Source organism: Syngnathus scovelli, unplaced genomic scaffold (assembly GCF_024217435.2).
Source record: "Syngnathus scovelli strain Florida unplaced genomic scaffold, RoL_Ssco_1.2 HiC_scaffold_28, whole genome shotgun sequence".
Taxonomy (NCBI): Eukaryota; Metazoa; Chordata; class Actinopteri; order Syngnathiformes; family Syngnathidae; genus Syngnathus; species Syngnathus scovelli.
In genome coordinates, this window is record NW_026061370.1 from 268599 (window position 1) to 282215 (window position 13617).

The following is a 13617-nucleotide window of genomic DNA, read 5'->3' on the forward strand; positions in this document are numbered from 1 at the left end:
GCCAGCCCGGCACTTACTTGCACGCTTACTGGCTTTTGAAGGCCGCTTTCCATTTCTCCGTCCTAGAGGAACAAAGAGCTGAAAGAATTCATCGAAGCTCAGAAGAGACAAATCAAACAATTGGAGGAGAAGTTTCTGTTTCTCTTTCTATTCTTCTCCTTGGCCTTCATTCTGTGGCCCTAACACCAGCTGGTGAGTGAGCTCCAGCGGCACCGCACTCGACACTTCCGATACACCGCCAGCCGGTCTCAGACGTTGGCAGACGCTCCGATGCCGACGTATACCCCCCGCCACAGTGACAGAGGCACCGCGTCACACCGGCGCTCATCCAATCAGAAGGCAGGAAAGGCAAATTCACATGCAGGGCACTCTTGAACCAGAAGAGAGCGCCACAAAAAACGGTTGTTGCCCCAAACGCGCACTAAAAAGGGTCAGAATAACAAGAGTCCCACCGGCCAGCCGGGGCCACCCGTCCATCCATTTCTTCAGGGGGGAAAAAAATTGGAGTCACCGGTGAGTACATTTTGCATTTAGCTCTGCTTTTCTGCTTCTGTCTTCAAGTGTGTGGCATCCTGCGACCAAAGATTCAGCCAACCCCAAAGCGGTTGACCTCAACGTCCCACCACCATGCCGACCAGAGCAGGTGACGTGATGCTTTGGACATCCTTCCGTCTCAGATGCCCAAAAGTACTCTTTGCCACATCTGCGGCAATACGGTGTCTTTTCAAAGGTGCAAATAAATCCAGCGTGGGCGGAACACGCACTGTTAGAGATTTGCTCACTCCAACTTATTTTGCAAGAACCAAACAGAAGACAAGCAAGTTCTTTTAGACACCTGCAGGTGGAGAGTCCATTCGTCGCTGTCTGAACAGCGATTATCGAATGAAGTCTAAAAATCTCCTCCCTGCAAGGGCATATTTATTAGGAGGAACAGAGTGGGGGTGAGTGGACAGGTTTGGTGAACCCCCGGGCTCTGATAAGATCAGAGCAGGGGGTGTTTTACACTGTTGTGGGAAACAGAACAACTTTGATTGCTTCCCCTGCAGCTGGTCAATCAAGCAGAGGAAGCAACCACTTCATCTTACTCTGCATTGTGAGGGCAAGACGTGATTGATTTAATCATTACATTGTGAGGGCAAGACAAGATTGATTTAATCATTACAGTCTACATTCCAACATAATCCTACGATAAAGATAACCTGGAAAACCCTAACATCTCCCTCCTGTTTTATCATATGATTATGCCACCCCAAACAACAACGATATATATATATATATATATATATATATATATATATATATATATATATATACACGTATAATGAAGAAAGTAGAATGGTAAAAATAAAAACAACAAACAATGATAGCAACACTTTCCAGTGAAGATGAGGCATTACCTCAATACCCCAGATCAAACTTATTGTGTAAGCGAAAAACCTGCTGGCCAGATGTCATTAGCAGGAAAATTCTTACACGGCCCCGTTGCCACAGGCGACCAGAATGCTATCAATAAAAAAGAAAAAGAAAAACACAGAAACAGTACATCTGAGGGAAGAGCGCAAGGACAACTTTGTCTCCGACGGACCATACTTTATGGTCATCTGGAACGTTCGCACCCCAGACAGGGTCATGAGGGTCAAAGGTTGCAACTGCTCTGCGTCGAGTCCAGAAGAGTTGTGTGCTCCTGTCAGCTGATGATGCCATATCCTGTAGGTGTGGTCTGTCACCCACACTGGTGCACACACTCCTGTCCAGTTGGCGGGCAGCATCGGATAAACCTTGTGACCACAAAGCCACCAGCCATTCTGTATGAAGTATGTTCCGTTTGATGGTGTAGCCATGTTGGTTGGAGAGCCCTGACCACCTGAAATGGCTCTCTTATCTTGACACTCATCGGTGATGTCCAGAGCTCCCATCCAGTTTCCTCCTGGAGAGCAGTCGTCGTTAATGCAGACGTGGGTCTTGTTACCTTGGATGTAACATGTGTAATTCACTCCAGCTGGTCTCTCTGTGTAGGCCACTTGTGGTATTGTTCGTCCTTTAACAGTCACATTGAGATTTGCCCAGAAGTGTTCATCATAGGCACCGTCTGCAAGTCCAGAGTGGGATGGGTCGGCATCACTGATTGTGACTGCTCGGCGTTGATATCCAACTCCTCCCATGGATGCCATACGTTTCGCTTCAGTGACATTCATTGCTCTGGCCTCCAAGCGAACTTGCGTGGAGGAAGGGGGGAGTTTCGAACACGCATAGCACGCCTCCTGTGTGTGAGCTCTCACAGTGAACCTGAGGGTTGTCCACCTGTGAGGGGGAGAGATCAGGCGGCAGTAAATTTGCATTGGACACATCTTTCAGTTTGAGCGTCCTGATTAGATAATCTGCCCAGGACTGCTCTTCATCTGTTGCTTGCAACTCTCGTAGTCAATTGTAGTGCCCATTTAACTGGCAAACAGGAGTTTTTTTTGTTTTTTTTGTTTTTTTTTTTGTTTGTTTTTTGTTTTGTTTTGTTTTTTTTTTGAAACAAGCTCTACAAAAAAAAATGTTTGTTTTGTTTTGAAAATATTTTGAATATGAATCAAATCCATATGTTGTATAAAGCTGACTGACCTGCCCCACTATCCCTCCTCTTGAGCCATGTGACGCGCACCATGGCTCAATATTGCAGCCCATTTGCATAGGTTCTTTGGTAGGGTAGGTCATTTATAGATGCCCTTCTCTAATCTTGCCCCTGTTTTGACAACTAGCTTAGCAAGTAAATGGATGGCCTCCCCGAATGGGGAGCGACTCAGCTAGCAAATGATTAGACATTTTCACTTTGTTGTAGTTTCTTTAGTTACTTTTCAATCGTTTTCTCATTGTTTATCACAAGAATCTTAGAAATTTGAATACAAATCAAAACGTATGTTTTATTTTACTCAATTGTATGATTTAGAGAATCCATATGTAGTAAAGTTTTGTAGTACTACATATGATTTCATCATCATTTAGTTTGACTTTCTTTCCAAAACGCTTCTTAATTTCTCAGTTCACACATCTTCTACATGTGTTACTGGTTCTCCATTTTTTTTCTAGTTAATTATCAATCCAAAAGTTACGTGTTTCTTTCTAACATTCAACCTGCTCAAAATCATTCTTTCATCAAAGTCGCTCTACTAATTTTCCATAGTAGTCGCCAACGACTTCAACCATTCAACCTTTCATTCAGGCAATCATTCATCAATGCTCATCATATGTATCTCACACAGTCTCCAAAAAGGAGTCTTCCTATCACATTGGTCCCAATTCATCCAAGCTCACCACACAACATTCATATATCATTTTCAACTCAGGTTTCCTGGTAGAACAATCCACCAATTCAAAAAAACTTAACTAAAACAAACAATTGGCAAATTAATCTGAATTTTTTCTTTGTTTTTAAATTTGAAGAACTCAATCTCTCAGATTTAGCTTGCAATTAGAATTTTGCATAATCTTATAACACAACCAATCAATTATTCCTATTAAATGTAGCGTTGCAAAATCTTAAATTCACAATTTAGCTTCTTCCAATTCCTGAAAGCATGTTCTGTCATTTTTTTTTTTTTTTTTTTTTTTTTTCTTCGAATTTCTCATGTGGGCTCGACACTTAACATGCACTAATGTGGATTAGTTTCTGCTTGCAAACAGATTTCTCTCTTTTTCCTCTCATTTTTATCTTTCAAAATCATTTCTGTTCTGCGGTGCAAATTGGATAGACCACAGTCTAGCAAAAATTTTTTTTTTTTTTTTTTTTTTTTTTATACTAAAACTTTAGCCAATGTTCATCATTTTAACATACGCACACACATGCACAGCTCTCGCACGCAAAAGGTAGTTCCCAGCACCAATGATTCGTCACAGGCTGGCCATTTCCTGTGGTCGATCATGAGCTGGTCCCTCCCATGCACACGAGGACAGCACATTCTAATTTTATTTATTTATCTTCTAGAAGCAAGTTGCATTTCTTTACCACTTGAACTCTCAACTTCCTTTCTACTCCATACTTTCTCTTCCACTTCGGCATATATTGCATACAATTAAGAAATCTACTTGCAATGAACTTCTCGTTTTAAAGAAGAGCAGAGCAAGAGATTTACCGTTTTTATTTCCCATATTAATTCTAGTAGTTTTAGGTTATACAATCTCTTTGTCTCAAAAATATTATTATTATTATTATTACTATTATTACTTATTTATTTCTTTAACTATTGCTTTGAGGATCCTCAATGCAGGTTTAAATTGACCTTTCAACAAATTACTAGCCTGTTTTTTTGCCATGGATCAACGCTAGAACTGCTTCTTAGTCAATTTATCCTACCAGTCACACACTCAATCACACTAACTCCAGCGCTTTTTTAGGCCTCATGGCTCGGACAAACCAAAGCCGTATCTCATAGCTCGGATAAACCAAAGCCGAATCTCATAGCTCGGACAAACCAAAGCCGAATCTCATAGCTCGGACAAACCAAAGCCGAATCTCATAGCTCGGACAAACCAAAGCCGAATCTCATAGCTCGGACAAACCAAAGCCGTATCTTTAGCGCTTTAACTTACTTGTCCCCTGGTTCATTGCACCGCCGGATCCCGTCAATCCACCTCTGTCAGACGAAGGCAGACCTAAGATGCTGGCCCAGCGAAGAATTCTCTTCCCAGGACTTTCTTTTCCAGGTCCTCCTAATGGACGCTGGCTTGTCGACAATGCAGCACGTCCTCCTTCGCCGGTCAGATGGTGGGTATGAGGATCCCGGGTCACGGCACCAAAATGTTAGAGATTTGCTCACTCCAACTTATTTTGCAAGAACCAAACAGAAGACAAGCAAGTTCTTTTAGACACCTGCAGGTGGAGAGTCCATTCGTCGCTGTCTGAACAGCGATTATCGAATGAAGTCTAAAAATCTCCTCCCTGCAAGGGCATATTTATTAGGAGGAACAGAGTGGGGGTGAGTGGACAGGTTTGGTGAACCCCCGGGCTCTGATAAGATCAGAGCAGGGGGTGTTTTACACTGTTGTGGGAAACAGAACAACTTTGATTGCTTCCCCTGCAGCTGGTCAATCAAGCAGAGGAAGCAACCACTTCATCTTACTCTGCATTGTGAGGGCAAGACGTGATTGATTTAATCATTACATTGTGAGGGCAAGACAAGATTGATTTAATCATTACAGTCTACATTCCAACATAATCCTACGATAAAGATAACCTGGAAAACCCTAACACGCACGTCTTCGTTTTTTCCCGCTTTGTTTGTGTGTGTGTGTGTGTGTGGGGGGGGGGTTGTGCGTGTTGGCTTCACTTGAGTTCAATTTGGTATTTTGGTCAAAAGCGCATGTGGTGAAATTTCACAAAGTAGGATGGGCAAACACATTCCAGTAAACTATTAGTGTCAATTGGGCTCTCGAAATGGCAGGGAAAAGATGCACAGCAAAACGGAAATATGTAGATGAACACAGGACGTTTTTATCAGAGTGGGAAAGTTTCTATTTTTTGTTGAACGTGATGGCAAACCATTCTGCCTGATATGTCAGACCTCAGCGCATTTCAAAGATTCAAATCTTCAGCGCCATGCACTTCAGCTCACTCCATGGCTAACATTGATCAGGCGTCGAACCCGCAACATCATGCTTAAGAGGTGGACATGCTAACCAGTGCGCCATTATGTCAACGCATAATAACTAAGTCTACTGATCAAAACAGCGGTTACTATATGACGTCGCTACGTCGTGGTCAAGTGACGCAGACAAGACATCAATGGACGGACCTTCCTCCGAAATTAGAATCCGTGGGCAGAGTTAACTTGTTTAAAAGGGAGTGGGCAGAAGAAATATTTAATTTATTTAAATCTATTTTGAGTGCACACCATTATGCCAATGCATAACAACTGTAAATCTACTAAATGGAATGTCTGCTGTACGCGCACTTGCTCCTTTTTTTTCTGCTCCTCTTACTTATTTATTTATTGTTGTGTTATTTATTCATTATTTATTCAGCACGCTTTTGTTATACTTGTTTACTTGTTTGTCTGTTCATTGTTCTTCATGTCTTGTCACCGTGGGATAGGGGGGAACGAAATTTCGGTTTCTTTATGTGTCTTTGGCATGTGGAGAAATTGACAATAAAGCTGACTTTGACTTTGACTTTGAAAACAAAACAGCGGTTGCTATATGACATCTGCCACGTTGTGGTCACGTGACAGACGTGACGTCGATGGGCGAAACTTCCGCCGGAATTCAAATCCGCGGGGAGAGTTAACTTGTTTAAAAGGGAGTGGGCAGAAGAATTATTTAATTTATTCAAATCCATTTGGAGTGTGCGCCATTATGTCAATGCATAACAACTGTAAGTCTACTAAACAAAACAGCGGTTGCTATATGACGTCTGCCACGTCGTGGTCACGTGACGCGGATGTGACGTCGACGCCTACTTTAAATCCCACCGATCACAGGACCCCTCGGCTGCATAACCGCGCCCCCTTCCCAACCAATCGGATTTGCTATACGCGAAAACGACGCCAATGGGCGGGCTCTTCCGCCAGAATTTAAATCCGTGGGCGTGGCTCGCAACAGGAAGTAGGAAAATGTTGACAAAGACACAGCGGATGGTAACATACGACTAACGAGAGAAATATTTTTATTTTCTGCTTGCAACTGGACCGTCCAGAGTGTACACGGTAAGTACAACTCATCGTTTTTAAAAAGAAGTACTTTTGTTGCCCTGAAAAGCGAGTGAGTGTGGCGTTTGGGGGGAACGTCGAATTTCGACGATTATTTCGACTGGTCAACGGTTGTAAATGATTGCGTTGATTAAAAACTTTATTTAACTCTACTCTTAACTTTGCCGTTTCAGATATGCGGGTATTACACCGCGGAAATGACGTCAATAGGCTGAACTGTCACCAAAATTCAAATCTGTGGGCGCAATGGCCTTGAGCGAGACAACGGATACAAACACGACGACTATCAACAGAAATATCTTTATTTTCTGCTTGCAAGTGGACCGTCTAGAGCACATATGTCAGAGTCAAGGCCCGCGGGCCACATCCGGCCCGCGAGAAGGTTTTGTACGGCCCCTGGGATGATCTTGATTTATTATTAGAACCGGCCCGCAGACCGCAGCAAGCCGGCAGCCCGCAGATCTTTCACACGCACCAATACTATATTTTCCCACAATGCAACGCTGAAGCACCGAGCAGTAGGCTGCTTGATTTCAGTGTTTATTAGCAAAGCAGTCGTCAGCATAACTGTAAAATTAACCCTCAGATACCCATCATAAATGGCAAAAAGGAAGGTGGACACTGAGAACCGGGGGTTTCAAACAAGGTGGGAGTCGGAGTATATGTTCGCGGAGGTAGCTGGAAAATCTGTGTGTCTTCTGTGTGGAGAAAGTGTGGCGGTACTGAAAGAGTATTATCTGAGACATTATGAAACGGAACACGCGGACAAAAACAAGAATATAGACATGGAACAAAGGCTACAGAAGGCCGAGGAATTAAAACGAGGCCTCAAATCTCGACAGGCTCTGTTCTAAAAAGCCAAAACACAAGGCTAGGCTGCTGTCAAGGCCAGTTTTATTTTGGCAGAAGAGATCGCTAAATTAGCCCGGCCATTTAAGGAGGGGGATTTCATCAAAAACTGTCTGATTAAAGTTTGTGTTTTTACTCAGTTCAAGTTTAAAAGTTAAAGTTTAATATTTTTTTCACTGCATGTTACTTATCCTTGAGGAAAGTGTTGTTTTTGATTAACAGATTTCTGCACTTTATTTTATTGTATTTCAATCCAATTATATTTTTAAAATATTTCAGTTGAGTGGATAATAGAAAATTGCTATTATTTTTTTCTTTGAAGTAAATTTAGCTCACTTTTGCTAAAATAGAAAATATAGGTTACTGGTGGTGCCTTGAATAATACAGGTTTCTTTCATTTAATGTTCATGTTATGGGGATTTTTATATAAAGGAAATTTGTCTTTTCTGTCTGTTGAAAATTAAAGATTATTGACAAAGCCATAAGAAAATATTGCTTTATTTATCTGATCATATTGGAATATATTTGTTAGGTTTTCAGTAGGTTCAATTAGGTTCACTAGACTACATGCGTCATTTAAAAAAAAAAATTCAATGAACATTCGATCAGTCCGGCCCTCGGCTTGTAGCTAAATTTTTTATTGGGCCCTCCGTCCATTTGACTTTGACACCCCTGGTCTACAACTCTACGGTAAGTACAACTCATTGTGTTTAAAAATATTTACGTTTGTGTAGTTTGCGTTGCGTTACATCTGTGAATGTTGGTTGAGGCTAAATGTTAATGTTCAATTTCCTTCCTTTAGGTTCCACGGTGTTTGTTGGCTGTAAGTTTTCCACTGCAAGAAGAGGCTCGTATCATTGACCAGGAGCGAGCTACAAGTATCATTGACCAGGAGCGAGCTACAATGGTGAGTAGCCATAACATTCATGTTAAACACTTCCTATTTCATGTCTAACAGTACTTGATTTAACAAATAACCATAAATAAATACAGTGTGGGCACTGAAGTTAACATATGTGATTATACTGCCTAATCCGTCACCGAGTATATTGTTGCAAAGTAATAAAAGATCCAAAGTTGTAATTCAGAATAGTTTTCAAAAGAAGGCCATTAGAATTATATACAAGTCTGATTACCCTGAACATAATAACAAGCTATTAATTAAATCACAAATTCTTCAACTCAAAGATTTGGTAGATTATCAGACAAATAATGTCTAACAGTAATTGATTTAACACATCACGATAAGTAGATTGAGTGTGGGCACTCTCAAGTTAACATATGTGATTATACTGCCTAATCTGTTACAGAGTATGTTGTTGCCAAGTAATGTAGAATAGATCCAAAGTAGTAATCCAGAATAGTTTTGAAAAGGCCATTAGAATAATAAACAAATCTGATTACCTTGAACATAGTAACAAGCTAAGTGTTTAATATGTCCTATGAAGTCAAAATTGGGCACCATCATGTGGTGAAATTTGGAATTGCATCACATCCAATTTTGCCTGGGAACAAACAGATTAAATAAATCTTAGTTTTGAATAAGCCACTCCTTCTCAAACAAGTAAACTCTGCCCATTTTGCGCAGTAGATGTTCTGTTAATATCTAGTATTTATACAAAGTCATAATTTAAATTGCTTTCAACCTTCATTCATCGGTTCAACCAACATTACTCGCTCTTATTACCAATTTGTATTGATTTAACTAAGCGTTTAATACTTCCTATCAGGTCTCAAGTCAAGATTTGGCAAAATACAATTTCAGCAAATCCAATTTTGCCAGGGAACAAAAATAGATTAAATAAACTAAATAAGTCTTCTTCCCATTAAATACATCAGAAAAGTTTGTCTTGTAACCAGTCCTCTTCAAACAAGTAAAGTCTGCCCATTTTGTGCCGTAGATTTTGTGTCTATGCCTAGTATTTATAAAAAATCATAATTTAAACGACTTCTTTCCTTCATTCACTTTGGAAATTTGGAATTGCAGCAAATCGAATTTTGCCAGGGAACAAAAATAGATCAATTAAACTAAATAAGTCTTCTTCCCATTAAATAAATTATAAAAGTATGTCTTGTAACCAGTCCTTTTCAAACAAGTAAAGTCTGCCCATTTTGTGCCGTAGATTTTGTGTTTATGCCTAGTATTTATACAAAATCATAATTTAAAGGACTTCATTCCTTCATTCACTTTGGAAATTTGGAATTGCAGCACATAAAATTTTGCCTGGGAAGAAAAGTAGATTAAATAAATTTAATAAGTCTTACTACTTCCCATTAAATAAATTAAATATGTCTTACTTGTTCCCACTCCTTTTCAAAAAAGTAGTTTAAAACGAGGGCCCTTCACTCAACCTTTAACCTCAACCCCGCACGTCACATTGTGTTGTATCTGTGAATGTTGGTTGTGGCCAAATGATAGTTTTCTTTCATTCGTTTAGGTTCCAAGAAAACTTGATGTAACTCTACTTTTAACTGCCGTTTCAGATAAGCGGGTATTACGTCGCAGTCATGTGCCGCGGATATGACGTAATTGGCGGAACGTCCGCCAAAATTCAAATCTGTTGGCGCGATGGCCGTGAGCCACTGAGCAACGACGATTATCAACAGAAATATCTTTATTTTCTGCTTGCAACTGGACCGTCTAGAGCGTACACGGTAAGTAACACTCATTGTGTTTAAGGAGATTTACGTTTGTGTAGTTTGACTAAAGTTGTCGATGTAGCTAGCGTTCACGGTAATAGCAACGTGTAGCTGAGGCGCTAACCCTAGCAGAAGTGTAGCCGCGTTGCGTTGTACGTGTGAATATTGGTCGAGGCGAAGTGTTAATGTTTAATTTCATTCCTTTAGGTTCCACGGTGTTTGTTGGCTGCAAGTTTTCCACTGCAAGAAGAGGCTCGTATCATTGACCAGGAGCAATCTACAATTGTGAGTAACCATAACATTTATCTTAAACACTTCCTATTTCATGTCTAACAGTACTTGATTTAACAAATAACCATAAATAAATACAGTGTGGGCACTGAAGTTAACATATGTGATTATACTGCCTAATCTGTCACCGAGTATATTGTTGCAAAGTAATATAAGATCCAAAGTTGTAATTCAGAATAGTTTTCAAAAGAAGGCCATTAGAATTATATACAAGTCTGATTACCCTGAACATAATAGCAAGCCGTTAATTAAATCACAAATTCTTCAATTCAAAGATTTGGTAGATTATCAGACAAATAATGTCTAACAGTAATTGATTTAACACATCACGATAAGTAGATTGAGTGTGGGCACTCTCAAGTTAACATATGTGATTATACTGCCTAATCTGTTACAGAGTATGTTGTTGCCGAGTAATGTAGAATAGATCCAAAGTAGTAATCCAGAATAGTTTTGAAAAGGCCATTAGAATAATAAACAAATATGATTACCTTGAACATAATAACAAGCTAAGTGTTTAATATGTCCTATGAAGTCAAAATTGGGCACCATCATGTGGTGAAATTTGGAATTGCATCACATCCAATTTTGCCTGGGAACACACAGATTAAATAAATCTTAGTTTTGAATAAGCCACTCCTTCTCAAACAAGTAAACTCTGCCACTGGAGGCAGGCAGTGTCTGTCTGTTGAGGTTTTCACCTTGTTCTTCTCCTGCTGAAGTTCTAACTGGACGTCCATCAGTTTGGCTCTCAGCTCGTCATTGGCGGCCTGAAGGGTGCCCGTTCACTCCGCCTCGGCCCGCCCTGCCGGAGCTCGTTTGGACATCTCTTACTCGAGTCTCGCCCGGTCGTCAGTCAGAGATCACAACATTTGTACCTGGAGAGCACAAACGCAGTGCTGTTTTCCACTGGCTTCGGACTCAACTTCAATCGGTACCGTAACTTACAACATCGTAAACATAGATCTAGCTTGACTTATTCATTGAATAAATGCATTTAGTTCTTCAAAACTGCATCACGCAACATAGCGTGACCGAGACGGCCGTTATCCACCTGCGTGAAGTTATTTGGTGAAATGAATGAGATGTTTATGACACCATCGTTCTGTCTCTATGTAGATGAAGGGAAATAATCGATTGCTGAAGGTCCAAAGGTGTTGTGATAAACAAACATTTTAGTGATTAGTGACATATTTGTGATAAACATATTAGGCAGGATAATCACATATGTTAACTTGACTGCCCACACTGTATTTATTTATGGTTATTTGTTAAATCGAGTACTGTTAGACGTGAAATAGGAAGTGTTTCACATAAATGGACGACGAAAGGGGTACTCACCATTGTAGCTCCTGCTGGTCAATGATACGAGCCTCTTCTTGCAGTGGAAAACATACAGCCAACAAACACCATGGAACCTAAAGGAATGAAATTAAACATTAACATTTAGCCTCAACCAACATTCACAAACGTAAATATTTTTAAACACAATGAGTTGTACTTACCGTGTACGCTCTAGACGGTCCACTTGCAAGCAGAAAATAAAGATATTTCTGTTGATAATCGTCGTGTTTGTATCTGTTGTCTCGCTCAAGGCCATTGCGCCCACAGATTTGAATTTTGGCGAGAGTTCAGCCTATTGACGTCATTTCCGCGGTGTAATACCCGCATATCTGAAACGGCAAAGTTAAGAGTAGAGTTAACGTTTTTAATCAACGCAATCATTTACAACCGTTGACCAGTCGAAATAATCGTCGAAATTTGGCGTCTGTGGCTGGAAGCAGACGCCGAGTTCGACGTTCCTCCCAAACGCCACACTCCCTCGCTTTTCAGGGCTACACAAAAAAAAACATATTTTTCAAAACAATGAGTTGTAATTACCTGTACGCTCTAGACGGTCAAGTTGCAAGCTGAAAACAAAAATATTTGTCTTGTTAGTCGTCGTGTTACTAACCGCTGTGTCTTGTTTGCCAGCATTGCCGCTTTCCTACTTCCTGTTGCAAGTCACGCCCACGGATTATACTTTTGCCGTGAGTTCCGCCTATTGACGTCATGTCCGCGTCACATGACTGCGACATAATATTATCTAAAACTGTTTGTGCGGTATTGTGTTGTTTTGTGCGGTATTGTGTTATTCTGTGCGGCGTCGTGTTGTTCTGTGCGGCGTCGTGTTGTTCAGTGCGGCATCGTGTTGTTCAGTACGGCATGGTGTAGTTCAGTGCTGCATGGTGTTGTTCAGTGCGGCATGGTGTTGTTCAGTGCGGCATGGTGTTGTTAAGTGCAGCATGGTGTTGTTCAGTGCGGCATGGTGTAGTTCAGTGCGGCATGGTGTTGTTCAGTGCGGCATGGTGTTGTTCAGTGCGGCATGGTGCTGTTCAGTGCGGCATGGTGTTGTTCAGTGCAGCATGGTGTTGTTAAGTGCGGCATGGTGTTGTTAAGTGCGGCATGGTGTAGTTCAGTGCGGCATGGTGTAATTCAGTGCGGCATGGTGTTGTTCAGTGCGGCATGGTGTTGTTCAGTGCGGGATGGTGTTGTTCCGTGCGGTATCATGTTGTTCAGTGCGGTATCGTGTTGTTCAGTGCAGTATCGTTGTGTTGTCCGTATTGTGTTGTGTTGTTAGTAATGTGTTGTGTTGTTCGTATTGTGTTGTGTTGTTCGTATTGTGTTGTGTTGTTCGTATTGTGTTGTGTTGTTCGTATTGTGTTGTGTTGTTCATATTGTGTTGTTCGTATTGTGTTGAGTTGTTCGTATTGTGTTGTGTTGTTCGGATTGTGTTGCCTTTAACACTTAGCCTCTAACACTTAGCCTCTAACACTTAGCCTCTAGCACCTAGAAGGTAAATAAATAGGAAGCAAGTGTCACGTGCTGGTGCCACCTGCGACGGGACCACGCCCCCCCTGTCAGTGGAATCACCGTCACCTGCCACGGGTTCATGGACAGCGCTATATCAGCGCCGCAAGCGCAGAACCGAGTGCCAGTCTGTCCCTTGATGCTGCTTCGCTCATCAGTCCCGGAGAAACTTGACTCGCTTGACTATTCGAAACCCCCGCAGAACCGTTTGTCCTCTCCAGCCCGATCGCCGCTCCAGCGCCGGCTGTTCCCATCATCCCCTTCCAATAAAGTCCGTCGTCACGCACTTGGCTGTACTGTC